This window comes from Juglans regia, chromosome 14 (assembly GCF_001411555.2).
Source record: "Juglans regia cultivar Chandler chromosome 14, Walnut 2.0, whole genome shotgun sequence".
NCBI classification, from domain to species: Eukaryota; Viridiplantae; Streptophyta; class Magnoliopsida; order Fagales; family Juglandaceae; genus Juglans; species Juglans regia.
Genome location: NC_049914.1, coordinates 15,440,751 through 15,458,422, shown reverse-complemented (window position 1 = coordinate 15,458,422; position 17,672 = coordinate 15,440,751). Strand labels below are relative to the sequence as shown.

At 36.6% G+C, this 17,672-nt stretch overlaps 1 pseudogene; it reads right to left on the bottom strand.

Annotated features, from left to right (window-relative positions):
- LOC118344568 overlaps positions 1–1,307 on the bottom strand; it is an 81,275-nt pseudogene extending 79,968 nt beyond the window's left edge.
- Between the last annotated feature and the right edge of the window lie 16,365 nt (positions 1,308–17,672).

The window sequence follows — 17,672 nt, the reverse complement described above, 5'->3', positions numbered from 1 at the left end:
CAAACTTTGTTATTTACAAAGCACCGAGTATGAAACAAGTTCTCCCTTTGGTTACTTTCTTCCTCCTTAACCTGCACATTGAGAACTCGCCTTGCAACCAATAAATCTCCAACCACAGCATTTTGCTCATCGTCAGCATCCTCCATAGATGGCATATCATCATTATCTACTTCTTCCTCATTTTCTGACTCAAGCTCTCCTTGGGCATTTATCACCATCACCCTCTTGTTTACACACTGGCTGGCTATATGTCCGCGCCCCTGACATTTAAAACATTTAATATCACGTGTTTTATAACTTGAAGTCTCGATTGTACCTGAAGTAGTGGCGGTCTTTAAGTTGGCATTCTTAGAGGATTCAAATTTTGGCTTATTTTGTTGCTGCTCATCCCTTTTTGGAGTTGTCTTCCACGAGCTGGTTGTAGCCATAGGCAGTCCCCTCCTAGCCAATCCCTTTCGTTTGAATTGTTCCTCCACCTTTATGGCTTGATGCACCATATCTGTCAACTCAACATAGTGCTGCATCTCGACTATATCCGCAATCTCACGATTTAAACCATGCAAAAACCTAGCCATGGTGGCTTCCCGGTCCTCTTCTACATTAGCCCGGATCATAGCTACCTCCATCTCTTTGTAATACTCATCCACACTTTCAGATCCTTGAATTAACCTCTGTAATTTTTGATACAATCGCCTATAATAGTGGCTGGGTACAAAACGCTTCCTCATAAGCATTTTCATTTCCTCCCAAGTGTCCACTGGTGGCTCTCTATTCCTCCTCCTATTAATCAGTAATTGATCCCACCACACAATGGCATAATCGGTAAATTCAATTGCAGCCAACTTAACCTTCTTTATCTCTAAGTAGTTGTGACAATCAAAAACCATCTCCATTTTAGTTTCCCACTCCAAATAAACTTCAGGATCATTTTTACCTTGAAAAGATGGGATTTTAATCTTTATATTTCCTAAATCGTTATCCCTCCTAGGCCTACCCATCCTAGCTTCTCTATTTCTATACCCACGCTCAATCCTGCCTCGGTTCAAATATTGCTCATCAAACTCCTCCGACTCCGCCTCTCCATCAACATTCCGCCACGGACCACGCCCACCATGCTGCCTATTGTGGATGTCATGTTGCTGGCCCCTAGGAGTTTCTGCTTCTACCCTGTCCAACCTTTCGTGAATAGGTTCTAATTCAGCCCTCAACATACGCCTCATCTCCCCTAACATCGCTTGCATTTGGAGGTTTGGAACTGGAGGTTGTCGAAATTCTTCGGTTGTGTCTTCTTCTTGATTATTAGACATGTTTTAAAATCTGCAAACAAAGTTAGAATCCTCACAAGCACTCCCTCACGTGTTTCACTCAAGAATTGATACACTTGCACTCGTGTTTTCACTCTAAACGGCTTTTACCCTCATATGGTCTCGCACTCTTGCCTTTTTCCACTCTTCTGTGTCTTCTTTAGTTCTTAATCGAACTTCAAGAAACTCATTCAAAATAATCCAGCAGCAATTCAGAAAATAAACAACCAAAACTCATCAAAAGTTCAAGTACTTGAATAAGGTGAGATACAAGATTGAAAGGAAGAAGTTTTCTTACTGGAATCGTGTACCTTTTTTTTTTTTTTTTTATAATATTTTTTTTTTTTTTTTTACAGCAAAGAACAGGAAATAGAACGAAAATAAAAGATAGACAAACTTATCTTAGAACCAAAGCTCTGATACCAAAATGATATGAACTCCACCAACAATTGTGATGAAACCCGATAACAATGATGGCTTGGAACCCCAAGATCGTATTGACAAGATTTGTTGAGCCTTGACCAGTCACCGAACTAGATGAAAAACCAAGACTACGAAGGATTGAAAACGCCACACCAAGAAATCAGAATCAAGGTGATAAGTTTGGAGCTTGAACGCCACAAGATTAACTTGATAAGTTCAAAGAGTTCTTTGAAGAACCAAGAGGAACACAAGACCTCACAAAGACAAATAAGTTTCTGAAATTTCAAATCTGATATTAAAATTTAAATAAGTAGTTAATAGGACTTTAACTTAGCTTTTACGCACTGTTGTTCATAAGAATTTAAATATTTGGGAGGATTGTTTGCCATTTATAGAGTTTGCATATAATAGGACGATGCAAACTACTACTTTATACTCTCATTTTGAAATTGTTTATGGATTTAATCCACTTACTCCTTTGGATTTGATGCCTTTACCTGTTGATGATAGGAGTAGTTTGGATGGACAAAAGAAGGCGGAGTTGGTGAAGTCACTTCATGAGAGTGTACGACTTCAAATTGCCCAAAAGAATGAAAGGGTTGTGATGGGAACCAAGGTGGGCCTAATCTTAAAGATATGTTGCAAGTACCAGATGGGCCAAATACAAGTTCAAGGGCTTAAACGATGAAGATTATGCTTTGATTCATTTCATAAGCTATGGAAAGGGCAACAACATGACTTATAGGCTTTGGACACTTGAAGACTTTCAACTTATTTAATTAATTTCATGGACCTATTTTATTTGCTTAGAATAATTGGGTTTATGCCTATGCAAAGGCATATTGGGAAAGTTATTATTTTATTGAACTAGGGTTAGGGTTACTGTAGCGAGTTACTGTAGCTCCGTACTGTAGCCGCGGCACTGTTCATCCAGGGGCACTTTTGGAAGATGGGGGGTTTATTTTGGCTAGGGTTTCATTATGTTTTGCTTTAAATACTCTATGTGGCCACATTTTAATCAGATTATGAAGTTTATGAAATTTGATGAATTTATTCATTGTGAGTTGAGTTTATCTCCTCTTGTTCTTAATTGAACTTTTGAACTTATCAAAGGTAAATCACAACCTTTGTGGCGTTCCTCCTTTGTAATCTGGGTTCTTGAGATGGGTTCTTCAATGGGTCTAGATTTTAATATAATCTAGGTTCTTGAAACGAGTTCTCATCGGGTCTAGGTTCTCCATCCATTGACTTGATTTTGGCTTTCTTGGGGAGTTTTCAAATTGATTGTGGGTTCAAGGGAATTCCTTTCCCGCGGGTTCATATCATTTGGTATTCAGAGCAAGGTTTCCAATCAGGTCTGATTCTATCTTTTAATTTTAGCATTCTTAAATTTAATTCTAGGGCTTCATTGTTCTAGGGTTGCCAAAAAAAAAAATAGAAACAAAAAGTAGGCTGCCGAAATTGTTAGGGTTTTGGGTTTGGCTGAAATTTGCATCACCTAGGGTTTCAAAATTCTAGGATTTTCTGCATCTCTAAGTTTGTCAATTGCTTGGAGTGTCGTTCCATTGATTCTCTTCTACTTCATTGTCCATGCTTGTGTGTTTGAATTCAATTGGTTGGTTTTCACAACTGACTATTGCTGTTTGTGGATGAATTAGAGAAAAGAAAAGAAAGAAAGGAAAAGAAAAGAAAAGAAAGGAAAGGAAAGGAAAGGAAAAGAAAAGAAAAGAAAATTCAAAAAAAAAAAAAAAAGAAGAGGATGAAGAAAAGAGAAGGTAGCATATTCAAAGTTGCTACATAGTTACAACAAAGAGAAAGAAAGAAATTTGTTGATTAAACCTTATGATCAAAGGGGCTGCTGCATACATCACTCAAGTTGGTATCTTGTCTTATTGTTACTCTTTCATTCGTATAACTTCATTGATTCTCATGTCATTTTTATTCCTTCATGTTTCTCTTGTTCTTGTTTCCTGGATCTAATTACTAGTTGGGATAATACAAGGTTGTATTGTCTTGATTTAGTTCAACTAGTTCTTAAAGAACTTGAGTGGGAAAACTCTTGAGGTAAAAGGCAAGAGAGTGTGAGATTATTATCGGTAAAAAGCCAATTCAGAGTTACACACGAGTGGAGTGTCATTATTTGAGTGTAAACACGTAAGGGAGTGTGTGAGGTTTTTCACTAACATTCTTTTCTGTGCAGCACATTATGATGTCTCATAGGAGTGACTCATCACCAAAGGAGATGGTAGATAACACATCCTTTGTGTTGCAAGTCATGCAACAACAGTTTGAGAAGTTGAACTTAGTGTTGGGTGAAGTGAGGGATAGGATGGATCATCAAGATGTGGTAATTAGAAATCTTCATGGCAGGAGAGATAGGAGGCGTCCCGAGTTTAGTGTTGAAAATCGGTATGAGAATGAAGAGTATGGTGATTCTCTTGTTACCAGGCATGCACTCAATACAGAAATTAAGATGGATGATATAGAGCAGAAGAGTGAGAATATTTTTCATACTAGATGCCACATCAACAACAAGGTATGTAGTATGATCATGGATTTGAGGAGTTGTATTAATTTGGCTAGCACTACTTTAGTTGAGAAATTGAATTTACGTACCTTGAAACACCCTAGACCATACATGTTGCACTGGTTGAGTGATTGTGGGGAGGTAAGGGTAAATAAGCAAGTGCTAGTTTCTTTTTCAATTGGAAAATACCAGGATATGGTGCTTTGTGATGTAGTGCCTATGCATGCTAGTCATATTTTGTTGGGAAAGCCATGGCAGTATGATAGGAAGGTGATCCATGATGGGTTAAGGAACATGTACAGTTTTGAAAAAGATGGAAAAACAATCAAACTTGCTCCTTTAACTCCAAAACAGGTCCATGGGGATCAATTGAAGCTGAAATGTAAGGTTGCTCAAAACAGAAAGAGTGAAAATGAGAGTGATAAAAAAAGAAAGAGTAAAAGTGAGAGTGATCAAAAAAGAAAAAGTGAAAAGGAGATTGAGCAAACAAGGAAGAGTGAAAGTGAGAATGAGCTGAAAAGCAAGAGTGAAGGTGAGAGTGAAAGTGAAAGTGAGATTGAGCTGAAAAGCAAGAGTGAATGTGAGATTGAGAAGAAAAGAAATAGTGAGACCGAAATGGAGAAAGAGAGAAAAATGAGAGAGAAAAAAGAAGAGGGTGAGACTAAGACCTCAAGCAAAAGAGAGAATGAGTTGAAAAATAATTATGAGGTCGAGAGTACAAAAAAAGATGAAGAAAAAGAGAGTGACAGAAAAAAAGAGAGTGAAAAGAAAAAAGAGTGTGAAAGGGAAAAAGAGAGTGAAAAAGAAAAAGAGAGTGGAAAGAAAAGAGAGTGTGAAGAAAGTGAGAGAAAAACAAAGAGAAAAATGAGTTTTTATGCTAAGGCAAGTCTTAATCCTAACGAACTTGACGTATGTTTGCCTAATATTGTTGTCTCTTTGTTGCAGGGATATGAGGTCATGTTTCCAAGTGGTGTATTTAGTGGATTGCCACCCATTAGGGAGATAGAGCACTACATTGATTTTGTGCCAGGTGCAACAATTCCTAACCGACCTTTCTTGGAAGAACATGAGTCATTGACACACTTAAAGGGAGAAGGTAAGTTGTTGACTATAATGCGTGCTAAGCGGGAGGATTCTATTGAGAGACTTTTGCTCATGTATTCAAATACACACAAGGTATGGAAACTTTTGTGGTTGATTCTTTAGCAAGAAGGTATGTACTTATCTTCATTTTAGATGCAAAATTATTGAAACTTGAATATGATAAGGAATTGCATGCTAATGATGATGACTTTGCTATTGTATATGGAACATGTGAGAAAGCATCGTTTGGTAAGTTCTATAAACTAGATTGGTACTTGTTTATAAAGAATAGATTTTATGTACCTACTAGTTTTATATGTAAGTTGCTTGTGTGCGATGGACATGGTGGTTTGTTGGGTAACCATGGTGTAAGGAAGACTTTTGTTGTGTTGCATGAACGTTTGTGGGAATATCATTTGCCTTTCAATGACGTGTTGCATGAACATTTGTGGAAGTATCAATTGCCATTCATTGATGTGTTGCATGAACGTTTGTGGGACTATCATTTGCCCTTCATTGAGTTTGCATATATTTGGAGTAGTCATTCTGGTGTCAAGAAAATATTAGACATTTTGTATGAACATTTATGTTGGTCTAAGATGAAGAAAGATGTCAATTGTATTTGTGGCAGGTGCATTACATGCAGAAAGGCCAAATTTATACTTTTGCCACATGGGTTGCATACGCCCTTACCTATTCCTAGTGAGTCATGTGTAGACATATCTATGGACTTTGTTTTGGGGCTGCCTAGGAAAGAAAGGAGTAGAAATTCTATTTTTGTGGTTATGGATGGATTTATAGAGTTTGCATATAACAGGACCATGCATACTACCACTTTATATTCTCCTTTTGAAATTGTTTATAGACTTAATCTATTTACTCCTTTAGATTTAATATCTTTATCTGTTGACAACAGGAGTAGCTTAGATGGATGTTCCCAAATTCTTGAACAAATTAATGACAATGCATATGAAATCGATGATAATGTTACTAACATTTTTCCCTTTGATCCAGGTGGAGATTCGAGGTCGAATCCTTTTGAGGAGAGGGAGAATCATGGGAACCAAGGTGGGCCTAATCTTAAAGATATGTTGCAAGTACCAGATGGGCCAAATACAAGTTCAAGGGCTTAAACGATGAAGATTATGCTTTGATTCATTTCATAAGCTATGGAAAGGGCAACAACATGACTTATAGGCTTTGGACACTTGAAGACTTTCAACTTATTTAATTAATTTCATGGACCTATTTTATTTGCTTAGAATAATTGGGTTTATGCCTATGCAAAGGCATATTGGGAAAGTTATTATTTTATTGAACTAGGGTTAGGGTTACTGTAGCGAGTTACTGTAGCTCCGTACTGTAGCCGCGGCACTGTTCATCCAGGGGCACTTTTGGAAGATGGGGGGTTTATTTTGGCTAGGGTTTCATCATGTTTTGCTTTAAATACTCTATGTGACCACATTTTAATCAGATTATGAAGTTTATGAAATTTGATGAATTTATTCATTGTGAGTTGAGTTTATTTCCTCTTGTTCTTAATTGAACTTTTGAACTTATCAAAGGTAAATCACAACCTTTGTGGCGTTCCTCCTTTGTAATCTGGGTTCTTGAGACGGGTTCTTCAATGGGTCTAGATTTTAATATAATCTAGGTTCTTGAAACGAGTTCTCATCGGGTCTAGGTTCTCCATCCATTGACTTGATTTTGGCTTTCTTGGGGAGTTTTCAAATTGATTGTGGGTTCAAGGGAATTCATTTCCCGCGGGTTCATATCAGGTTGCTTCCCAAGCCAATAAAGGACGAAGGCGTGTCATCTTTGAACCAGGAGATTGGGTTTGGGTTCACATGCGCAAAGAAAGATTCCCAGCCCATAGAAGGACTAAGTTGCATCCTCGAGGAGATGGACCTTTCCAAATTCTTGAGAAAATTAATGACAATGCATATAAGGTGGATCTTCCAGGTGAGTATAAAGTTTCTGCAACTTTCAATGTTTCTGATCTTTCTCCTTTTGATGTAGGTGAAGATTCGAGGTCGAATCCTTTTGAGGAGAGGGGGAATGATAGGAACCAAGGTGAGCCTACTCTTAAAGATCCTTTGCAAGTTCCAGATGGGCCAATTACAAGATCAAGGACCAAGAAGATCAAGGAAGCAATGCAAAGATTGGTGCAATCCACTTGGGATGAAGCCAACAAGAGCCCAACACTGAAAATGGGTCTGAAAGAAGAAGAACCAGCTTTGATCCACTTTATTCAAGCTGTGGAAGACATGACTTAGAGATACGGCCTATTGTTATTGGAGGCTTCTAATTTGGTTAAATGATTTATTTTATTAGTTTAGAATAAGTGGGCTTGAAGATGCTTGGCTCACATGTCTTATTTCTTATGAACTATGTTTTTGGGAAGGCCTTGTATTTTGGCCAAAGGCTTATTTGGAAAGTTACATTTTAGGAACTAGGGTTTCATCAATTTATTGTAGGGGTTACAGTAGCCGCGCGTACTGTAGCCGGTACTGTTCATCAAGGGTAATTTTGGGTAAAATGGGCTTTATTTTGGCTAGGGTTTTGATTAGATTTGGGTTTAAAAACTTTTTGTAGCCTCATTTGAGAGACTGGACAATATTGAATTTTATTTGTGAGTTGAGTTTTCTCCTCTTGTTCTTGATTGAACTCTTGAACTTATCAAAAGTAAATCACAACCTTTGTGGCGTTCCTCCTTTGTAATCTGGGTTCTTGAGACGGGTTCTTCAACGGGTCTAGATTTTTCATATAATCTAGGTTCTTGAAACGAGTTCTCATCGGGTCTAGGTTCTCCATCCATTGACTTGATTTTGGCTTTCTTGGGGAGTTTTCAAATTGATTGTGGGTTCAAGGGATTTCATTCCTGCGGGTTCATATCACCTCATGTATTCAAATACACACAAGGTGGAGATTCAAGTTTGAATCATTTTGTGGAGAAGGGGAATGATGGGAACCAAGGTGGGTCTAGTCTTAAAGATATGTTGCAAGTGATGAGTCAATTACAAGTTCAAGAGCTTAAACCATGAAGATTCAGTTTTGATTCATTTGATAAACTATGGAAAGGGTAACAACATGACTTAAAGGCTTTGGGCACTTTAAGGCTTTCAATTTATTTAATTCATTTAAATGACTTATTTATTAGTTTAGAATAATTGAGTTTATTACGGGAAGGATTTAAGGTGGCCTATGCAAGGACATATTGGAAAAGTTATTATTTTATTGAACTAGGGTTTCAAGAGGTTACTGTAGCATTACTGTAGCAGCGACACTGTAGCCACGGCACTGTTCATCCAGGGGCGTTTTGGGTAAAAGGAACTTTATTTTAGCTAGGGTTTTAATTAGGTTTTGGTTTAAATACTCTTTGTAGTCTCATTTTCAGAAGTTTATGAAATTTGATGAATTTATTCATTGTGAGTTGAGTTTATCTCCTCTTATTCTTAATTGAACTTTTGAACTTATCAAAGGTAAATCACAACCTTTGTGGCGTTCATCCTTTGTAATCTGGGTTCTTGAGACGGGTTCTTCAACCGGTCTAGATTTCAATATAATCTAGGTTCTTGAAAAGAGTTCTGATCGGGTCTAGGTTCTCTATCCATTGACTTGATTTTGGCTTTCTTGGATAGTTTTCAAATTGACTGTGGGTTCAAGGGATTTCATTCCCGCAGGTTCATATCAAGCACTTACCAAGCGACAACTTCTCACACGCTCCATACACACTAGCAAAGTCATCCTCTTTAGCAAGCAATTCCTCATCATATTTAAATCTTAATAATTTTGCATATAAAATGAAGACAAGGACATGCCTTCTTGGTAAAGTATTAACCACAAAATTTTCCTTACCGTGTGTGTATTTGACTACATGAGGAAAAATCTCAATACAGTCCTCCCACTTAACATGCATTCTAGTCAACAATTTACCTTGTCCCTTCAAGTGTGTCAAGAACTCATGTTCTTCAAAGAAAGGTTGGGTAGGAATTGTTACACATGGCACAAAATCATTGTAGTGCTCTATCTCCCTAATAAGTGGCAATCCACTAAACACACCGTTAGGAAACACGACCTCATATCCCTGCAACAAAGAGACAACAATACTAGGCAAAGACACGTCAATTTCGTTAGTATTAAGACTCGCCTTAGAGGTAGAGGACATGGTACACATGGCTATGAAGGCGGAGAGGCAGTTGAAAAGAAATGGTACATCAAGGTATATTTTGGTTTCTAGTACTCCTTGGAAACCAAAGTAGGACAAAAGTGATCAAGCTGTAAGAAATGAGAAGACCGAATCACCTAAGGGAAATGATGAGGGTGAGGCTGAAACCTCAAGAAAAAGAGAGAATGAGTTGAAAAATAATTGTGAGAACGAGTTCAAAAAAAGAGAAGAGTGAAAGAAAAAAAGAGAGTGAAAAGGTAAAAGAGAGAGAGGAAAAAAAATAATGTGGCTGAAACATCAAGGAAAAGAGAGAGTGAAAAAGAAAATAGAGAGGTGGCTGAGAGTCAAGAAAAAAGAGTGGAGCCACGAGAAGAAAAAGAAAGAGAGATTGTAGAGAGAAACAGAAAGACAAAAGTAAATTTTTATGCTAATGCAAACTTTTATTCTAACGAATTTAACGACTCCTAACAGTTTGTTTAGTGGATTGCCACCTATTAGGGAGATAGAGCACTACATTGATTTTGTGCCAGGTGCGACAATTCCTAACCGACCTTTCTTTGAAAAACATGAGTTCTTGAAGCACTTGAAGGGACAAGGTAAGTTGAATAGATTGCATGCCAAGTGGGTGCAATTCATTGAGACCTTTCCTCATGTATTCAAACGCACACAAGGTATGGAAAATTTTATGGTTGATGCTTTAGCAAGAAGATATGCCTTTGTCTTCATTTTAAATGTAAAATTGTTGAGACTTGAATATGATAAGGAATTGCATGCTAATGATGTTGACATTGCTAGTGTGTGTGGAACTTGTGAGAAAGTATCGTTTGGTAAGTTCTATAAACTAGATTGGTACTTGGTTAGAGAGAAAAGATTTTTTCAGCCTACTAGTTTTATGCGTAAGTTGCTTATGTGTGATAGACATGGTGGTTTGTTGGGTAGCCTTGGTATAAGGATGACTTTTGTTGTATTGCATAAACATTTGTGGGAATATCATTTGCCATTCAATAACGTGTTGCATGAACGTTTGTTGAAGTATCATTTGTCATTCATTGATGCATTGTATGAATGTTTGTGGGAGTATCATTTGCTTATATGAACTGGCGGGAATGAAATCCCTTGAACCCACAATCAATTTGAAAACTCCCCAAGAAAGCCAAAATCAAGTCAACGGATGGAGAACCTAGACCCGATGAGAACTCGTTTCAAGAACCTAGATTATATTAAAATCTAGACCCGTTGAAGAACACGTCTCAAGAACCCAGATTACAAAGGAGGAAAGCCACAAAGGTTGTGATTTACCTTTGATAAGTTCAAAAGTTCAATTAAGAACAAGAGGAGATAAACTCAACTCACAATTAACAAATTCATCAAATTTCATAAACTGATTAAAATGAGGCTACAAAGAGTATTTAAACCAAAACCTAATTAAAACCATAGCCAAAATATTGCCCCATCTTCCAAAAGTACCCCTGAGTGAACAGTGCCGCGGCTACAGTACGGCGCTACAATAACTCAGCTATAGTAACCCTAACCCTAGTTTAATAAAATAATAACTTTCCCAACATGCCTTTGCATAGGCCCCCTTAAGTCCTTCCCATAATAAACTCAATTATTCTAAACTAATAAAATAGGTCCTTTAAATGAATAAAATAAGACGAAAGCCTTCAAGTGCCCAAAGCCTTTAAGTCATGTTGTTGCCCTTTTCATAGCTTATCAAATGAATCAAAACTGAATCTACATTCTTTAAGCCCTTGAACTTGTAATTGACTCATCTGGAACTTGCAACATATCTTTATGACTAGGCCCCACCTTGGTTCCCATGATTCCCCCTCTCCTCAAAAGGATTCGACCTCAAATCTCCACCCGGATCAAAGGGAAAAAGGTTGGTAACATTGAAAATAACAGAAACATGATACATACCTGGAAGATCCATTTTATATGCATTTTCATTAATTTTCTCAAGAATTTGAAAATGTTCATTCAAGCTACTCTTATCATTAACAAGCAAAAGCATCAAAGTTAAATCAGTAAGTGGATTAAAACATAAACAATTTCAAATGGAGAATAAGAAATAGTAGTATGAAAGGTTTTATATGCACACTCTAATAAGGGCAAATGATACTCTCGGAAACGTCCATATAACAATTCAATGAATGACAAATGATACTCCAACAAACGTTCATGAAACAAACCTAAATCTTTCCTTACACCAAAATGACCACTCTAATTATATGCAACTCAATGAATGGCAAGCAATTCTCCCACAAACGTTCATGCAACATGTTAAGGAATGACAAATGATGCTTCCACAAACGTTCATGTAACACCTCAATGAATGGCAAATGATACTCCCACAAATGTTCATGCAATACATCAATGAATGCCAAATGATACTTCCACAAACGTTCATGCAACACGTCTTTGAATGGCAAATGATGTTCCCACAAGCAGTAATGCAACACAACAAAAGTCTTCCTTACACCAAGGTTACCCAACAAACCACCATGTCCATCACACACAAGCAACTTATGCATAAAACTAGTAGGGATACAAAATCTATTCTTTCTAAACAAGTACCAATCTAGTTTACAGAACTTACCAAATGATGTGTTCTCACATGTTCATACACCCTAGTAAAGTCATCATCATTAGCATGCAATTCCTTATCATATTCAAGTCTCAACAATTTTGCATCTAAAATGAAGATAAGGACATACCTTCTTGCTAAAGCATCAACCACAAAATTTTCCATACCTTGTGTGTATTTTAATACACGAGGAAAAGTCTCAATACAATCCCCTCGCTTAGCACACATTCTAGTCAACAACTTACCTTGTCCCTTTAAGTGTGTCAAGGACTCAAGTTCTTCCAAGAAAGGTCGGTTAGGAATTGTCGCACCTGGCACAAAATCAATGTAGTGCTCTATCTCCCTAATAGGTGGCAATCTACTAAATACACCACTAGAAAACACGACCTCATATCCCTGCAACAAAGAAACAACAACACTTGGCAAAGAGTCGTTAAATTCGTTAGCATAAAAGCTTGCCTTAGCATAAAAACTCAATTTTCTCTTTGTTTTTCTCTCACTTTCTTCGCACTCTCTTTTCTTTCCACTCTCTTTTTCTTTTTCACTCTCTTTTTCCCTTTCACATTCTTTTTTCTTTTCACTCTTTTTTTTTCTGTCACTCTCTTTTTCTTCATATTTTTTTGTACTCTCGACCTCACAATTATTTTTCAACTCATTCTCTCTTTTGCTTGAAGTCTTAGTCTCACCCTCTTCTTTTTTCTCTCTCATTTTTCTCTCTTTCTCCATTTCAGTCTCACTATTTCTTTTCCTCTCAATCTCATCTTCACTATTTGCTTTTCAGCTCAATCTCACTTTCACTTTCACTCTCACCTTCACTCTTGGTTTTAAGCTCATTCTCACTTTCACTCTTGCTTGTTTGCTCAATCTCCTTTTCACTTTTTCTTTTTTGATCACTCTCATTTTCACTCTTTCTGTTTTGAGCAACCTCACTTTTCAGCTTCAATTGATCCCCATGGACCTGTGTTGGAGTTAAAGGAGCAAGTTTGATTATTTCTCTATCTTTTTCAAAACTGTACATGTTCCTTAACCCATCATGGATCACCTTCCTATCATACTGCCATGACTTCCCCAACAAAATATGACTAGCATGCATAGGCACTACATCACAAAGCACCATATCCTGGTATTTCCCAATTGAAAAAGAAACTAGCACTTGCTTATTTACCCTAACCTCCCCACAATCACTCAACCAGTGCAACATGTATGGTCTAGGGTGTTTCAAGGTACGTAAATTCAATTTCTCAACTAAAGTAGTGCTAGCAAATTAATACAACTCCTCAAATCAATGATCATACTACATACCTTGTTGTTGATGTGGCATCTAGTATGAAAAATATTCTCACTCTTCTGCTCTATATCATCCATCTTAATTTTTGTATTGAGTGCATGCCTGGTAACAAGAGAATCACCATACTCTTCATTCTCATACCCATTTTCAACACTAAACTCGGGACGTCTCCTATCTCTCCTGCCATGAAGATTTCTAATTACCACATCTTGATGATCCATCCTATCCCTCACTTCACCCAACACCAAGTTCAACTTCTCAAACTGTTGTTGCATGACTTGCAACACAAAAGAATGTTAGTGGAAAACCTCACAAACTCCCTTACGTGTTTACACTCAAATAATGACATTCCACTCGTGTGTAACTCTGAATTGGCTTTTTACTCGATAATAATCTCACACTCTGCCTTTTACCTCAAGAGTTTTCCCACTCAAGTTCTTTAAGAACTAGTTGAACTAAATCAAGGCAACACAACCTTGTATTATTGCAACCAGTAATATAGATCAAAGAAACAAGGAATGAATAAAATGACACGAGACTCAAGGAATTTATACGAGGGAAAGAATAATTTATACCAGAAAGATGTAATCAGCTCCTATGATGATAAAAGCTTAATCAACAAAAACTTTCTTTCTCTTTGTTGAAACTATGTAGCAACTTTAAATATGCTACCTTCTCTTTTATTCATCTTCTTCTTTTCTTTCTTTTTTCTTTTTTTTTTTGAATTTTCTTTTCTTTTCTTTTCTTTTCTTTTCATTTCTTTTCTTTTCTCTAATTCATCCACAAACAGCAATATTCAATTGTGAAAACCAACCAATTGAATTCAAACACACAAGCATGGACAATGAAGTAGAAGATAATCAATGGAACGACACTCCAAGCAATTGAAAAACTTAGAGATGCAGGAAACCCTAGAATTTTGAAACCCTAGGTGATGCAAATTTCAACCAAACCCAAAATCCTAAGAATTTCGGCAGCCTACTTTTTGTTTCTATTTTTTTTTTTTGGCAACCCTAGAACAATGAAGCCCTAGAATTAAATTTAATGATGCTAAAATTAAAAGATAGAATCGACCTGATTGGAAACCTTGCTCTGAATATCAAATGATATGAACCCGCGGGAAAGGAATCCCTTGAACCCATAATCAATTTGAAAACTTCCCAAGAAAGCCAAAATCAAGTCTATGGATGGAGAATCTAGACCCGATGAGAACTCGTTTCAAGAACCTAGATTATATTAAAATCTAGACCCATTGAATAACCCGTCTCAAGAACCCAAATTACAAAGGAGGAACGCCACAAAGGTTGTGATTTACCTTTGATAAGTTCAAAAGTTCAATTAAGAACAAGAGGAGTAAAACTCAACTCACAATGAATAAATTCATCAAATTTCATAAACTTCATAAACTGATTAGAATGAGGCTACATAGAGTATTTAAAGCAAAACCTAATGAAACCCTAGCCAAAATAAACCCCCATCTTCCAAAAGTGCCCCTGGATGAACAGTGCCTCGGCTACAGTGCCGCGCTACAGTAACTCGGCTACAGTAACCCTAACCCTAGTTCAGTAAAATAATAACTTTTCCAACATGCCCTTGCATAGGCCCCCTTAAGTGCTTCTCATAATAAACTCAATTATTCTAAACTAATAAAATAAGTTTTTTAAATGAATTAAATAAGTTGAAATCCTTCAATAGCTCAAAGCCTTTAAGTCTTGTCGTTGCCCTCTTTCGTAGCTGATCAAATGAATTAAAACTGGATCTTCATCCTTCAAGCCCCCATCTTGAATGTTGGGCTCTTGCTAAACTTGTCCCAAGTGGATTGCATCAATCATTGCATTGTCTCCTTGATCTTCTTGACCCATCTAGAAGTTGCAAATGATCTTTAAGACTAGACCTATCTTGGATCCCATCAGATCCAGGAAACAAGAACAAGGGAAAACATGGAAGGAATAAAAATGACATGAGAATCAAGGAAGTTATACGAATGAAAGAGTAACAATAAGACAAGCAGCATCCCCTTTGATGATAACGTTCAATCAACAAATTTATTTCTTTCTCTTTTTTGTAACTATGTAGCAACCTTTGAATATGCTACCTTTTCTTTTCCTCTTTTTTTTTTTTTGAATTTTCTTTTCTTTTCCTTTCTTTTCTTTTCTTTTCTTTTCTTTTCCTTTCCTGTCTTTTCTTTTCTTTTCTCTTCTCTTCTTCTCTCAAAAGAAGAGAAAAGAATCAATTGTGAAATACTCAATTGTGAAAATCAAACAATTGAATTTAAGCACACAGGAAATTGACAATGAAATAGATGAGAATTAAAGGAACGACACTCCAAGCAATGGACAAACTTAGAGATGTAAAAAACCCTAGAATTTTGAAACCCTAGGTGATGCAAATTTCAACCAAACTCAAAATCCTAAGAATTTTGTTAGCCTACTTTTAGTTTCTATTTTTTTTTTTTTTTTTTTTTGCAACCATAGAACAATGAAGCCCTAGAATTAAATTTAAGGATTCTAGAATTAAAAGATAGAATCAGTCCTGATTGGAAATCTTGCTCTGAATACCAAATGATATGAACCCGCGGGAATGGAATCCCTTGAACCCACGATCAATTTGAAAACTCCCTAAGAAAGCCAAAATCAAGTCAATGGATGGAGAACCTAGACCCGATGAGAACTCGTTTCAAGAACATAGATTATATTAAAATCTAAACCCGTTGAAGAACACGTCTCAAGAACCCATATTACAAAGGGGGAACACCACAAAAGTTGTAATTTACCTTTGATAAGTTCAAAAGTTCAATTAAGAACAATAGGAGATAAACTCAACTCACAATGAACAAATTCATCAAATTTCATAAACTGATTAAAATGAGGCTACAAAGAGTATTTAAACCAAAACCTAATTAAAACCCTAACCAAAATAATGCCCCATCTTCCAAAAGTACCCCTGAGTGAACAGTGCCGCGGCTAGAGTACGATGCTACAGTAACTCAGCTACAGTAACCCTAACCCTAGTTCAATAAAATAATAACTTTCCCAACATGCCCTTGCATAGGCCCCCTTAAGTGCTTCCTATAATAAACTCAATTATTCTAAACTAATAAAATATGTCCTTTAAATGAATAAAATAAGACAAAAGTCTTCAAGTGCCCAAAGCCTTTAAGTCATGTTGTTGCCCTTTCCATAGCTTATCAAATGAATCAAAACTAAATCTTCATTCTTTAAGCTCTTGAACTTGCAATTGACTCATCTGGAACTTGCAACATATCTTTAAGACTAGACCCCACCTTGGCTCCCATCATTTGTCATTCAATGAAGTGTTGCATGAACGTTTGTGGAAGTATCATTTGTCATTCATTAACTTTTGCATGAATGGTTGCGTGAGTATCATTTGCCTTTCATTGAATTTGCATATAATTGGAGTGGTCATTTTGGGGAGAGGAAGACTTTAGATGTGTTTCATGAACATTTGTGGGAGTATTATTTGCCATTCATTGAATTTACATATAATTGGAGTGTTCATGCTACTACTATATTTTCGCCTTTTGAAATTGTTTATAGGCTTAATCCATTTACTCTTTTAGATTCAATACCTTTACTTGTTGACGACAGGAGTAGTTTGGATGGATTTTTTCAAATTCTTGAGCAAATTAATAATAATGCATATGAAATGGATCTTCCTGGTATATATCATGTTTCTGCTATTTTCAATGTTTACTAACATTTTTTCCTTTGATCCAGGTGGAGATTTGAGGTCAAATCCTTTTGAGGAGAGGGAGAATGATGGGAACCAAAGTGGGCCTAGTCTTAAAAATATTTTGCAAGTTTCAGATGGGTTAATCACAAGATCAAAAGCCAAGAAGTTCAATGAGGCGATACAATCCACTTGGGACGAGACTAGCAAGAGTCCAACTTGTTTAATTCATTTAAAGGACTTATTTTATTAGTATAGAATAATTAGATTTATTATGAGAATGACTTAAGGGGGGGCACCAATTCAAGAGCAAGTTGGGAAAGTTATTATTTCTTATGAACTAGGATTTTTGGGAATGCCTTGTTTTTTGGCCAAAGGCTTATTTGGAAAGTTACTTTTTAGGAACTAGGGTTTCAAGATGTTACTGTAGCGTTACTGTAGCCGCGGCATTTTGGCATTTTGGGTTTCAAGATGTTACTGTAGCGTTACTGTTCATCCTGGGGCATTTTGGGTAAAAGGGACTTTATTTTAGCTAGGATTTTAATTAGGTTTTAGTTTAAATACTCTTTGTAGCATCATTTTAAGAAGTGTATGAAATTTGA